The sequence below is a fragment of the Cupressus sempervirens genome, chromosome 10, assembly GCF_028749045.1.
Source record: "Cupressus sempervirens isolate cs-2001-9-10 chromosome 10, ASM2874904v1, whole genome shotgun sequence".
In the NCBI taxonomy this organism is placed as follows: Eukaryota; Viridiplantae; Streptophyta; class Pinopsida; order Cupressales; family Cupressaceae; genus Cupressus; species Cupressus sempervirens.
Genome location: NC_143127.1, coordinates 960,207,791 through 960,224,300, shown reverse-complemented (window position 1 = coordinate 960,224,300; position 16,510 = coordinate 960,207,791).

The following is a 16,510-nucleotide window of genomic DNA, read 5'->3' as shown; positions in this document are numbered from 1 at the left end:
AATTCAAAATTTCCAATGGAAATGTTATTCAAATGCTGTGAAAGCATAAGGAAATTTTAAAGGAGCCTCAGTGTTATGCTTAGGTCATAAGATTGTAAAGGAAATTTAGGATGTAAGAGCATAAAGAAAATAGCAAGGGGATCCCGATGCTATAGGAGGTTAATATTAATATGTTCATTGTTTTGGGTGTATGATCGTAAAGCAAAATTCAGGGGCTCACAGTGCTATGAGAAGCCAAATTTGGAGGAATTAATTAATGTATTAATTAATAAATTAAAATATTTCAAATGTATAATGAGTTGTGGGGCCTATTAGTTTGATTTCAATGAATGACATTCTGCCACATGGCATCAATGGACTAGGAGCTGGGAGATTTAAATATAAAGTAAAATTCAAAAAGAAATTTCAAATGCATGATTTTTTTCAAATGAAGGTTTTGAATAAATTTAAATGATTTATATACTTTATACTATATAATTTTTTGAATTTTAACTCTATTCATGGCTTGGAAACCAGAGTTTCAAAAGGCCACCAAGAGGGCAATTTTTATCCGAAATATAAAATGTAGTATACAATTGGAACCAAGAGGAAATGAATTTTACAGATATGGGGTCTATTTTTTAGTAGGTCTTCACCAATTTTCTCTATAAACAGATTTGTGTTTTCTAGGGCATTCTCAGTGGAAGGGGCAGAATTCATTATGGAGCATCACAATCAATTTGGAGGCCAACATTAAAGTTTGTTGAAGCATAAAATGAATTCTAAAAGGGTTTTAATGTCTTTAGAGGTTATTTCAACTAATTTTTGTTGTATCCTTGAATTCAAATCAGGCATCAAATTAGTTATGATTCTCATCAAATATTTGAGATATTTTGTGCTTTTGAGAGCCAAAATGATTAAAGATGTGAAATACAGTTATAGAGAGAGGTTAGAGAAAGGTTTTTCAGCTTCTTCAGAAAGAATTCTAAGGGGACACTTGTCATTTTTTGATCAAATATGGGAATTCACTTCCTCCTATATCTTTATTTTTCTCTCTCATTCAAGGGTTCCATTTTTTGGAGAAAAACTACTCACTGCTATGATACCATTTTTGGTTCCATGATGTATTCCCATCACCGAGACACCACATTTTCTTCAGCAATTTCTCTTGTATGAATAGTAGTAGGAAAGATAATATAGAAAGTTCAGATCTATTAAGTGTTTCTATGTTTTGATTTCATGCATATGAATGTATTATTTCAAGGAAATCAATACAAAGAATAGCAGGTGTTGAGTTTCATTTTAAATCTTGTCTCATTTATTAGTAATTTTTAATGTTTTATAATATTTGAACAAAGAGCCTAGGTCATAGTTCCAGTCCCTTAAGGTTGTATATTGTTTCATTGTTGCCTATAATTCAAGGAGTTATGTAAATGCTTTAGGGAAATCAATAAGGTTGCAAGTTTATTGAGGAGGATATCAGGTAAGAATGAGATTTAGATTGAACATAGATTTCTATTGACAAGGTGAATGGATAGATCAAATATCTAAAGATACAAATATGTCTCAGGTATCTATATTTATGTGATTGATTCATGGAATTGCCCAATAAATAAGGCACTGATTAGCTATAAGATCATTAGTTCTTAATGTTGCATATTTGGAGCTTTGTTGAACTCAACATTATTAATCAAATGCTTTTCCTCCCTTTCATGTTGAAGAGCTAAAAATTCTAACCCCCACTCAGCTTATGAATTGCATTGTTTTGCATTTAGCTACTACAAATCTATGTTATTGCAATGAGTTAATAGGAGAAATAGGGGATAAATATGCTTAATAGATTCATGAATATGTTTTTGTATTGGTAGTATATGAATTGAATCTAAGGTACCATATGAATTGAATCTGAGATCCACCTGCTTAGGTTTTGCAGAGCCTAAAGTAGAAGAAGGGTCAAGCCTTATAGTCGGCCCAGTGTTTGAAATGATATGTTAAGGATGGGAGTTAGCTACCCCTAGATGTGTCATATTCTCATCAGGGTAATTTGAAGTCTATAACATTTCAAAACACCAAAAAAGTTTCCACATAAATCATTGTGTCAAGTGTGTTGATGAATCTATTATGTTTCATGTTTATACTTCTGCAAGCTGATTTGACAGTAACATACAAGTTTTAAGTGATTACATAATCTTATGGGTGCATGCATGAAGATAAATGTTTTATGGGTTCACTAAGTTGTGAAAATTTTTATTTATACATATAAACCTTGAGTAACTAATTCAGCCCCCACCCCACCAATCCCTTCCCCCCCCAAGTTATTCTAAAATATTGCAATAATTTGTATTAGATCCATCTACTTAAGAGGACTAGTTTGAAGGTCCTAGAAGCACAAAGATCAAGATGTCAAAAAGAGAAGTATCCAAGCTCAATAGAGATAGCTTTACTACATAGTAAAGTTTGATGAAGCTACACCTTGGAGGACTTGGAGATCATGCACAATCTACCATTACAACCAAGCATGTTGACCCTGCTAGAACCCCAACTGGTGAGGATATGAAAAAGAAGAAAGAACATAACCAAGCAATGCTAGAAATTGCCTCTACCCTAAGCTATGTCAAATTTGATGATATCAAAGTTCTTAACTATGCAAAGAAAATATGGGATGCCTTGGGCACCATCTATGGAGGAGATGCAAATGTTTAAAGAGATAAAGCTAAAAGTCTCATAGATAAGTTTGATGACATGAGAATGGAAGAAGGTGAAAATATTGCTCAATATGTTGATAAGATAAAAGAAGTTTTTGATGCAATAAGATCAGCTACTAGAAAAATAGACAATGATACTATGTTAAGAAAAGTTTTAAGGATACTATTGCCTGTATATCCTATTAGAGTTTTTGCAATTCAATAACTGAGATATATACTAGGGAATAATATATCACTTGAAGGATTGGTAGGTAGACTCACTACTTTTGAGCTATCTAATTTTTTATAATTAAAAACTTGAAAATATTGAATCTACTTTCAAAACTAAGGTGTCATTGAAGGAAATTGATGAGAAGAAGAAAAAGAAAAAGAAGAAGTATGTATCTAGTGATAGTGATATAGATGAGGAAGATTTATAATAGCTTGAAGCACTACGAGCAAGAATATTACACATGCAAGTTCAAAGGTAAATTACTTATCATTCGTTTCATTGCAATGAGGTTGTTCATATTGCTGCTAGATGTCCAAAGAAGAAGAATTAGAGAGGTGGTGACAAGTACAAAAGTAGGAGAGATGAAGATAGCAAGGACTACATAAACAAAGGCAAAAATTCATGCTACATTGTTGAAGAGGAAAGAAAAAGATGAATCTGATGAACATGATGATGAAGTGGTGTATGTTACAATGAAGGATGAATCTTACAAAGATGAGGCAACTGCACTTGTGACTTGTGTGAACAAGAATGACAGATGGATCATTGACAATGGGTTCACATCATATGACTAAAGACAAAAGTAAGTTCATTACCTTGAATTGTTATGATGGAAATAGTGTAAGATTTGGTAATGACGCACCATGTTTGATAAAAGGAAAAGGTTCTATTAAGCTCACAGATAAGATTTTATGTGACAATGCTTACCATGTTGAAGGATTTAACTATAATTTGTTGAGTGTCACAACTAAATAATTTGGGATGTAAGGTTCAGTTTGATAACAAAGTTGCTAAGATATATGACACAAATCAAAAACTAATTGGAAAGGATGATCAAACTAGGAGTAATCTGTTCAATCTTGATATAGAGGATGCTACTTGTCTAGTTGAAAAAATTGATGATCTGTGGCTATGGCACAAAAGGTTATGTCATGTCAATTTTGATAACCTGGTTAGTATCAATAATATGAGAAAAGTTAGAGGTTTGCCTAAGTTGAAGAAGCCTGATAATATAATGTACAAACAATGTTAGTTAGGTAAAATGAAAAAGTCAAGTTTTAAGAGTAAAACTTATACCTCTAAAGGGATACTAGAGATTGTTCATACTAACTTGTGTGGACCAATTGAGGTGGGAAGCTATAAAGGAGATAAGTACATTATGTTATTTTTTTATGACTATTCTAGAATGATGATAATTGTACTTTTAAAATAGAAATCTGATGCTTTCCAAATGTTTAAGTGGTACTTAGCAAGATTTGAGAAGGAAACACCTGTAAAAATTTGAAGTGTTTGAGATTTGATAAAGGAGGAGAATTTACATCACATGAGTTTGAGATGTTTTGTAATAATAGAGGAATCAAAAGACAGACATCTACACCTATAACCCCTCCACAAAATGGAATAGCTAAAAGAAGGAACATATCTATAATGGAATATACTAGAACACTCACAATGGAGAAAAATGTTGCTTTGAAATACTGGAGAAAAGTTGTAAGTACAATTGTCTATACCTTGAACTATGTACAAGTCAAGAAAGATACTCATTCAACACCTTTTGAACTATGGTATGGATACTCACCTAATGTAAAATACTTTAAGGTATTTAGAAGCAAGTGTTACATTCTTAAAGACTTTAGAAATGGTAAACTAGATGGAAAAAGTGAAGAAGGTATATTCCAAGGATATTCCACAAGAAGTAAAGCTTATAATTGTTTACATACTAACAATAACAAAGTTGTGAAAAGTGCAAATGTGAATTTTGATGAATATATAGAAGTACATGAGGTTGAACCCATGAAATAAGTAGAAGAATAAAAATCATTTTTATGCTTTTATGAATGTATGCCTATCAAAGAAGATGTTGTAAATCAAGCTACAAACCAACAACAAGTTTCAATGACTACCAAGTCACATACTATAAATGTTGAGTTGCATTCAGGAACCAAGCTACATTCAAATGCTAGGTTATAGAATGAAGTTGATGCACTTTCTCGTTCTAAGATTAGTGCACATGAAAGATATGTTGAACTGCCTAAAAAAGATGTACACAATGACTTTGAAGTTGAAAGACAAATTGAAGAAACTAGAGTTGAACCAAGATTATCCAAATATTTCAAAAGACATCATCCTGCTAAATAAATTATTGGTGATAAATATGCTAGACCAATGAAAAGAAATATATTGAGAAATGATACATGTTTTCTAAGAATGAAGGAACCCAAATTAGTGAGGTATTCTTTAGAAGATGTAGACTCAAGAAAAGCCATGGAAGAATAGATTGAATAAATTGAGATAAACAAAACATAGACTCTAATTCCTAGACTAGAAGACAAAAATGTGGTTTGCACCAAATGGGTATTCAAAAATAAGCTAGATGAAAATGGTGAATTCACAAGGAATAAAGAAAGATTAGTTTGTAAAGGATTTGCACAAGAAGAAGGAATTGACTATGGAGAGACATTTGCTCCTATTGCTAGATTGGAAGGAGTAAGAACTTTACTTTCTTATTCTACATACAAACATTTCAATGTTTATCAAATGGATGTTAAATCTATTAAATCTATAGTTTTGAATGTTATAATAGAGGAAGAAGTTTACATAGAACAACTAGAAGTATTTTTTAATGCTAACAATAAGAACATGGTACGTAGATTATAGAAAGCTCATATGCTTTAAAACAAGCACCAAGAATATGGTATGAGAGACTTCATAATTATCTTTTGAAGATTTTATTTGAAAGGATTAACGATAACAATAATCTATACATAAAGATAGAGAAAGGAAAAGGTATTTTGTTATCTATAATTTTTGTTGATAATATCATATTTGGAGGTCAAGATGCTTTATGTAAGGCTTTTGGAAATTAAATGAAGCAAGAATTTGAAATGTCTATGTTTGGAGAGATCAAGTTCTTTTTAGGTTTGCAAGTGTATCAAATGAAATATGGTATATACATCACTTAGTTAAAATATGTGAAGGAAATAGTGAAAACTTTTGGATTGGAGTATTCCAAACTTGTAAGTACACTTATGGTGATAGGACACAAGTTGTCAAAGAATGATGATTTAGCTAAGGTAAATCAAACATTATATAGGTCTATGATTAGAAAATTACAATAGACTTTGTAGGGAAGAAGACGCCCTGTAAAAGATAGGATTGTGAGTAGGGGTAAAATAGTGAGAAGCTTTTAGTCTCACATTGGGGATATGGTGACTCTTTAAATAGTATAAATACCATAAGGCACAAATAGAGAGATGTCTTGAAGACACTGCCTTTTGAAAGGCAGAGCTTGTTTGGTGGGTCCAACCATCTCAAGGTGACTATGAAAATTTTTTGAATGGCCATACTATTTTCATTAGGTGATGTAGAGTCTAGACAAATTGAAAATTGACACATGGTGCAAGAATAATGAATTGGGAGATGACAAGTGGAAGAGAACCATATAGCTTGGTGTGAGAAATGAGATGTTGACATAGCACTGGGGACATGTATCTCAAAGGTTCATCCTACATGTACAATCAATAGTCTACTGATTGTAATGCAGTAATGTGCCTAGCTAACATGTGGCAGTGGGCCCTAGTCAGTGATGACATGGTAGTATAGTCAGTAGGTAATGTGGTAGTGATAGGGTGGTATGGAAAGCCAATAAGAAGTTAACACATAGTGATGACATGTTATCCAGTCAGAGGGTGCCATGTGGTGCCAAGGTGGATGATGATATTGCAGACATTGACCAATGGCATGTTGCTAAATGGAAAAAAAGTTAGACCCCAATTGACCCAAAATGCAGGGATAGAGAAAAATAAAAAATGATTTAGAAGTTGATTTTTAAAAAATATTTTTCAAAAAAATCCCATACAAAGTTTTTAAATTCAAAAAGGGTAAAATCTAAAGTTTCAACTTTAGGAATTTTTAAATTTTTGAGAAAATATTTTTAGACCACAGACCCTAGCAGCGGCATATTTTTCAAAATGGGATTTTGGGTATTTCTATGAGTAAATATAGTAATGTTATATATCGTCAGAACTGGGAGAGAATGAACATTCTATTTCTAGAGTTATTTTGCACAAGAAGCCATCTACTTAGATTATATGAGTTTTTGTCCCAGATTCTTAGTTTGCAGCCGCAATCAGATATTGAAGTTCAAATGTGATTTCTAGCAAGGTAATGAACTGAATGTGTATAAAAGATAGTAAAAATATAGTTAGGGTCAAGTTTGGTCACCTTCAATTTAGTTGAATCTAGATATCAACATTTCATGATGCATTTCAAATATTTTGGTGACACAAGGATTTTCATCTTTAATAAGAGATATTTCCAAGTTTGTTACAAGATAATGATGAAAACCATAATAGATTTTATGGGTAGAAAGAGAAGAGATGTTTTACAAAAGAAAACAATGGAGATTGAAATGGACACTTCTAGATCAAATATGGGATTCCATTCTTCTTCTATATCTTCCTATTTCTCATCCATGGTAAGGGTTGGTAGTTTTCAATGTGAACCACATTGTTGATTCTAGTTTGTCTATGAGATCATATTGTTGGATCTAGAGCTATGATTCTACCACATTTTTTAGTATATTTCTCTTGTATGAGTAGTAGTAGTGAACATAATATAGCCAGTTCTGATCTATTTAGTGGTTTTATGAATTGTTTTACATGCATTTGAATTGTATAGTTTCAAAGAAATGAATACAAATGAGTAGAAATTTATGAGTTTCACTCTGATTATTGTCTCCTATCTTTGTAATCTATAACCTTATGTGGTTTAGGGACAAAGAACAGAGACCCATTTGCATCCCCTCTAGGTTGTATGTCTAATATATTTTGTTGTTGGAACAAAGAACCAAGTAAATGCATGATGTGTTTGATAGGGTTGGTAGTTATTTGAGAAGGATACTTTAAGTGAGAATGAGGTATTTATGAATACCAATATCTAATTCATAAAGTGATAAGATAGATCTAATAACTTGGTGTATGTGTGTGATTTGTAGAATTGCCTAATAGATAAGGCACTAATCAAATATAGGATCAACTTATTCTTATTGTTGCATATTTGGGGGTTTTGCTGAAATCAACATCATTAATAAAATATCTTTCCCTTTAATGTTGAAGAACTAAAATGGATGCCTTCACTTAGCTTAGCAATTTCTTTGGTCATGTTATTAGTTATTCCATGGTTGAGATCTTTGCATAAGTGTTAGAAGATTAAGGGTTTTATCTACTTTGTTAGAATCAATAATATGTTTTAGCATTGGTACCATATAAATGAATCTGAGGTACACCCACCTAGGTTTTGTAAAACCTGAAGTAGAAGAAGGGTCTAGCCTTATAGTTGGCCCAGTGTTTGAAAAGGGTATGTTGAAGATGAGTAGTTACCCCTAGATGTATCTTGTTCTCATCGGGGTAATTTGAAACTATGTTGTTTCTAAACACCAACAAGCCTATCTCTTGGGCTTGTTGTACTAGATCAAACTAATAAGTAGTGGCTCATTCATCCAAAAGATAATTGGGCACCTCTACTAAGGAATTAGTGTGATCATGTATTGTGTATTTCCCATCCTCCTCACTAATTTTAAAATTCATGTTTATAGGGCTTGGAGTATAAGTCTATATATGATTAAGGGCTAGAGATTCTACTCTTATGGAAGATTTTGTGCCATACCTTGTTCTAAAGAACATATAGGACCAATATGTTGCAATATCACTTGCTATTTTTGTAGTGAAATCCCTAGAAAGATTGATAGAAAAATCTAGTTCAACCTCAACTACTAATATATCTTGAATTATAGTACAACCAAGGCATGCATACAAGGCCATTTTCCACATTTATTTAGGATCCCTATAGTCTTTATAGAGCTACCATATAGCTAAATAACATTCCTCACCATTGGTTCATACCTAATACCAAGAAGGTCAGCTATAGATTCAGGAATTACTGAACTACTAGCTCTAGAATCTATCATGTAGTTATGAACTAGCCTATCCCCTATGATCAAAGAGACATAAAAAGGGAGAGGTTTTCTTGTCCTACTTGTTTCTCCTTCTTATGTTGGTTACATTACACTTGTTGCATCATCTTCTCTATGTGGTTGATCTTTCAGCTCCACATTCTCTAACTCTTGTTGCAATAGCCTATTTTGTGATGGTGTAGTAGCAACAACATCCCATTTAGAGGTATTGAAATTAGTATTTTTCATTTGATCTACCACATTGAAAGGAGTATTAGATTCTTTGATTGAAGCCTTGGGAGCTCCATGGATAGGTGGCTGAATTTGAGAAGTCTAAGATTTAGTAGACTTCTTGTTGCTCATATCTTGCCTCTATTGAGGAGCAACATTGGATTATGCATTCATCACTAACACATGAGGAGAAACATTTGAATTTGAAGCTTGAATTTGTGATGGAATAACATCTCCAATAACTCTTCTTTTACTTCTAGTATTGTGAGCTATGGAATCATTATTAGCATGGTAATGTTCCCCTAGATGATGGTTCTTGAAAGAGATATCATTTTGTTTTTGTAGATGAGAAGCACGAGTAGATTGACTAACATTATATTGTTGCCCTATTACTTGCTCCTATGTAGTTAGTGTTAGAAATGATTCTTCCTTATGATACATACAATATCCATAGGAATAGTTACAAGAAGGGAAAAAGTCTTGATCTTGAGCAAGATTATTCTGAGGGACTAAAGGCCTACTTAGCTTTATATTTGCAGTAGGGGTATTACCTATAGGTCTATTCTAATTAAATTGAACATGACCTTGATTTTGATTTGGAAGCCTATTATGTATGACACCTTGATACTAAAGTGGGGGAGACTTATATTTTTGAGCTTTATTCCTTTCTAGGGTCACCACCTTGTTACTCATCTTCTATATCAATGAGAAGCTATCCTCTAGCTTCTTCTCATGATCCTCCAACTTCTTGTCTATATTTTGCATCACAGACTACATCATATCTTCAATTTCATCTATTCCATTTGAAGATAGGGAGGTTTGAGGGACAATAGCAAGAGGCCAACTTGTAGATGTGTTAGGGATAGAGCTATAGTAGGCCAATGATTAGGCATGCCAAGAAAGAAAGGCATTAGAGGATTTGAAGCTAGCTTCCATTCTTATATCACGATATTTTCTTCCCTTATAGAAATTGTATAGGCATTAGGTAAGGTGTTTCCTCTCATGGATTGTAAGGTGGTAGCAATATCACTATTAAAGTCTCTAAGGTAATACAAGAAAGCATTACTAGGGGTGGGCTTTACTGTAGCAGGTATTATATCCCATGTCTTTTGAAATCTATAATCAAAATCAATCATATATTCATTGGGTACTCTTTTGATATTTTTTAGCTTCTCCAAAAGTGAAATGATCACTTTTATCTTCAAAGTATTTGCAAAATCCTACTCCTAACCCATCCCAATCAGTGATAGAATTGTGTGGTAAACCCCTATACCATTGTAAGGATTTTCCTTTTAGTGAAGAAGCTAGCAACCTAATAGCAACATGATCCTCTGTAATATCATGTATATTATAGACATATGAAATTTCTTGAATATGTTCTACAGGGGAGATAGAAATCTCACTAGTAAAAATAGGTATGCTTTTAAGACAAGAAATTGGGACATCATGTCTTTGAGCTAGAAGGAGGCAATTTCCACCATTGAAGGTGGAAAAAGCATGGGCTCTAGGAAGGTCCGTATGAAATAGTGATCTATTCAAATGGAAAGATGGAACCGTAGGTCATGGTCTACCTATAGAATGAGTAGAGAGGGATCTTGTAGGTGTATGTGTCCCTGTTGTACTCCTAACTAGTGATAGAGATGATCTATTTCTCCTTCTCCTAGGGTTTGGAAATGAAATCTCACTATATTGAAAGTTACCTCTTGAAGATTCCTATGTATGAGATCTGGGCATGAATCATAGAAACTTTGGTCTAGAAACTAGGATGCATAGAATATAATAGAGTTGCCAAGTACTTGCAAAACTCGGCCTCTTGAAGGCCTAGAATACTGAGAGCAACACTATCTTCTCAACATGTAGTTGAAGTTCTTTCCTTGACACCAGTGAACTTAGAATGTTTCAATATGAGAGTCCCATTGGGCATGGCAAAAAAAAATTTTCCCAAAAGCTCACACCCTTTCCTAATTTTTTTACCTAAAGACAACCTTGTGCAACATGGAAACAATCTCCAAGTTGTGGGAATTAAACTATGAGATTGAGTCTTCAAAGAAAGGTTGGATTCCTTACTATCTGGGTGCATCCAACTACTCTTTGAGAGGAAAAAGGGAGAAGGAATGCATGAAGATAAAGCTACCTAATCTAGTATAAAGGGGATGATACACCAAAATAGTTTGTTCAACCTTGTTTCTTCCTAGCAATGCACTATTCACCAACACAAGCTCAAAATACATTAATTTAGTCCTTTTCTTAATCCACCAATTACATATAGATCAAAAGTCAACTAAAATGCCACTAGGAAGGAACTTCTCTCTATAACATTCAAGGCCGAGTGGATACTATTATGCAAATTGAAGAATAGAAAAAAAAACATCAACAAAGGCAAGGAAGTTTTGCACTTATATTATTGGGAGAATGAGGTAAGAAAGAGGGTTACATTCATTCATAGACAAAAGAAAAATTATAGTAGTAGAGCATGAAATGCAATACCAATTAATCATAAAAAGGTCGACACTAAAAAGGGTTACAAAATTTTCTTTTATAGTTCAAAAATAATCAAGATAGCTTCTACCCTAAGGAAAAGCTCAACCACTACCATTAAGGTTATAGAGAATAATCACTGCAATATGGGGAGGATCTGATCTTGGTACACATCCAGATGTAGGAAACATATATCATTTATAAAATTGATCCTTGAGAAGATAGAAATAGTGGCTATTAATGCATAACCAAATAAATTGATAACTATAGAACAATGATTGAATGTCTTTTACATTAAAGAGGCATGGAAAATGATGAAAGTGGTTGCTAATAATCAAAACGTCAATTTTCCATTAAATATTTTCTTTTCTCCATGTTTTTGATGTGCCAAATTAGATATATCAGTAAGCCAAAAAAAATCCACCTTTCCCTTTACATCATGGCCTAATGATATCAAAACATTATGCCACTTTGCTAGTGCATTGTCATAAAAATATTGTACCCTTGCCTAAATATCTTATCTAAATACAACCTTGTGAAATGTGAAAACAATATCCAAGCTATGGAGCTTTAAAAATGAGATTGAATCTCCAAAGAAAGGTCATTTTCCTTACTATATAGGTGCATCTAACTACTCTTTGAGAGGAAAAAGGGAGAAGCAATGCATGAAGACAAAATTACCTAATCTAGTCTAAAGGAGGTGATACACCAAAATAGTTTGTTCAACCTTGTTTCTACCTAACAATGCAATATTCACCAACATAACATCAAAATGCATTGATTCATACCTTGTCTTAATCCAATAATTACTTACAAATCAAAATCCAATTGAGATTCTAAAAGGAAGGAACTTCTCTCCATAACATTCAAGGCCAAGTGGATATTATTATGCAAATTGAAGAATAGAAGAAAAAACATCAACAAAGGCAAGGAAGTTCTGGACTTATATTAATGGGAGAATGAGATAAGATAGAGGGTTATACTTGTTGGAATTACAATAGGAAAGGTAAACTTCTGAGAGAGGAGGGTGAATTAGTAGTTTAAATTTTGACCCATAGATACATTCACCACACATCCATCTCATACATTCACTAAGTAAACTTAAATAACATGTAAAGTATGTACATCAAAATCATGTAAACATATAAGAATTCACACATGTATGACACCAAATATGATTATCCAAAAACCCTCCAATGAGAAGGTAAAATTAGGGAGGGGATGAGACCCATAAATCTTCACTATTGTAGTAATAAAGTGTATCCAATGAAGGTTACAATATTTTGATCATGAGACATGATCTACCCTATGAAAGGTTTGTCATGTTAAAGGCTTACAAATATTGTTAGGTATCATCCTATTAAAGGATTTCAACACCCTATTAGAAGTGTGCCTTGCTAAAGGACTTTAAATCACAATTAAGTAAACATCCTATTAAAGGATTTCAATACACCTTGTTAGGACTACTTTGTTAAGAGATTTAACTAATTCACCTACTAGATTGACTTAACATTGATCTTGTGGTTAGCACTTGGTTGCTTGATGATAGATCACCTCTAAACTAATGTATTCTTGATCCTTCTTGATCCAATTTCTCTTAGCAATATCACTTCATAACTCAGCCACCATGAATGCTCTATTTGCTGATGAAAACTTCTCCTCTCTTCACTCCTTTATGCACCTTAGAAAGTTTAGTTTTTGTCCTCCTTGAGAAAACTTAGGTGACTTAGGGTTATGAATCAATGGCTGTGATTCATCCATTTTGTTTCTTAAACCTTCCCTTTTTCTAATTGGTTTCATGTAATGCATTGAGAATCCAACTTAAAATTCATTCTTATCTCCAAAATATCATAATTCAATCTTTTAGTCAGCTTAAAAATAGTTTACATAATTGTTTGTACCATTACAAACAACTATGAGAAAACTATCTCACTCAACATCTAAAGTCTCTAATGCTCTACATATATTGTCTTCTATACTGTGACTCAACATCTATATCACTCGACATGCCCTGTCATATACATGTTGTGCTCAACATGTATTACTTTTTCGGCATGAACTCAATAAATGACATAATTGTGTAGAAACTTACTTATCAAAACTAGATCAACAACATTCACTCATAGACAAAAGAAAAATTACAATAGCAGAACATGAAATGCAATACCAATGTATCAGAAAAAGGTTTACCCTAAGAAGGGTTACAAAATTTTCTTTTATAGTTCAAGAATAAAGAAGATAGCTTATGCCCTAAGGCAAAGCTCAACCACTACCATTCAGGTTGTAAAGAACAATCACTAAAATTGAGGGAGGAGATTATCTTGATATACATCTAGATGTAGGAAAAATATATCATTTATCAAATAGAGCCTTGAGAAGACAAAAATGGTAGCCATTAATGCATAACCAGATAAATGGATAACCATAGAGGAGTGATTGAATTTCCTTTATATTAAAAAGGGATGGAGAATGATGAAAGTGGTTGCAAACAATCAAAAGGTCAATTCACCATTAAGGAGCTTCGTTTCTCCATGTTTCTGATATTCAAATTAGATATATCAACAAGTCAAACAAATTCCACATTTTCCTTTACCATGTGGCCCAATGATATCAAAACATTCTACCACCTTGCTAGTCCTCCTATTTTTATATTGACCAGTTGACTACCCATTATTTGCGACTTATCCACCTTTTCCTTTGAGTTAAGCTTAACTTTCTTACCATTTCCTATTGACTTTTCAACCTTTCTAGAGCATTCCATATGGCAACATTTTATTTTCTTTCCTTTGTTCTAGCTTCACCACCTTGGCCTACAAGGACACATGTCAACCTATCATTATGTCACTATGACTAAATATCTAGCAATTTTTTATAATGAAATAATGACAACCCTTTATCTATCTTCAAACTGATGGTGGAGAAAATACAACACCTTATGAAGTATGATGGGCCCCTTGGGATGCATGTTGCATCATTGCTATCTCACTATTTATATTCATCATGCAAGTTTCAATATTGACAAAGTGATGATCGTTGATCTTGGAAGATCAAACAACCATGAAAAAAAATCATTTCTCTCTGTGCTTATATCTACAATAAATAGTAACTTGACACCTAGAGCTTGATTTATGGTAGAAAACCCTCAAAAACTTCTTGTATGGGCTAGTCTTACCACCTCCACATGTCAAGCTATCCTTATGTCTCTATGACATAAAATCTTGCATCTTTCCATAGCGACAAAATGATAGCCATGGATCTATCCAGAGATCTACAGTGGAGATTAAAAATTTCAAGAACCTGGTTCAGTTGTAGAATGACTAATTAAACACAAAACACCTATCATCTACTCTAACATCCTTAAAAGTCACTAAAGAAACTGGCCCACTAGGATGCATGACATGTTTTTGTTATGTCTCTATGACTAAAGATCTTGCATTTTTCTATAGTGACAATATGACAGTCATAGATCTATCTTCAATCTATGGTTTTCAATGCTTCACTAACTACTATGCATGACTCAAAAAAAGAGGCCCCACATAGATGCATGTCACATTTTTTTTATATCTCTATGAATATTCATCATGCAACTTTTCATAATGACAAAGTGATTTTTATTAATCTCTTTAAATAAGATGGCTGAGAAGATGGGAGCCCATTGAGGTTTTTATAACATGAAACAACTTGAAGACTTAGGATATAATGCATATATATATATATATATATATATATATATATATATACACACACACATATATATATGTATATATATATGTATATGTATATATATATTTATGTATATATGTATGTATATATATATATAAAATACATATATATATATATATATATGTATATATATGTATGTATTTATATATGCATGCATATATATGTATATATATGTATGTATGTATATATATATATATATATACATACACACACACACATATACATCCATATATATATATATGTATGTATGTATGTATGTATGTATGTGTATATATATTTATGTATATATATATATATATGTATATATGTATGTATATATGTATGTGTATACATACATATATACATATATATATACAAACATATATATATATATACATACATATATACATATATATATATATACATACATATATATACACATACATACATACATACATACAAACATATATATATATATCTTTCATGTGTCCAATATTTCAAATTTCAAATATTTGACTATTGGAGATGGTTTCCACCCAAAAAATTCAAATTTTAGCTCAAGGGGCAAACTGGCTAATAGTTTCCTCAGATCACTTAACACATATTATGTGATTGAATGGGCCAAAAGGGGTCATATGGTCCCCTATAACCCAATCAAACCATTTTATGTTTGTTAAGAGGTTGATAGACTCCTTCAAAAACCATTATGTAATAAAGTGTGTCAAAAGGGCTCATAGGGTTTTCTATGACTTCTTTTGACCCACTCTATCCATTATATGAGTGCCAAGGGGCTTGAGGACCCCTTAAGACATACATTGTCTAATCAAATGTGTAAAAGATGGTCATAGGGTACTTTATGGCCCCCTTCAACCCATTCAAACCATTATATATGTGCTAGTGGTTTTGTAGACCACTTAGGACACATATAATGTGATCAAATGTGTTAAAGGGGGTCATAGGGTACCATTTGATCATATTATGTGTGCTAAGGTTTCCTCTAAGGTACACATTTGTTAGAAATTTGTTCAACACTCCCCTCAAGGTTCATGATAAGGGCCTAAATACCTCTTGTGTAATATAAGTTGAGTGGTTTTATTGGGTACTAACAGGTCAATCTTTTGGTGTGATGAAAACCCCACTCTGACAAGTGGTATCAGATCTTAGTCATAGGTTTGATTCCTCAGACCCTTGGGTAATGTTGAGGGGGAGATTTTTAGAAAAAAATTTAGTATACTCTAATGGATTTGTGAT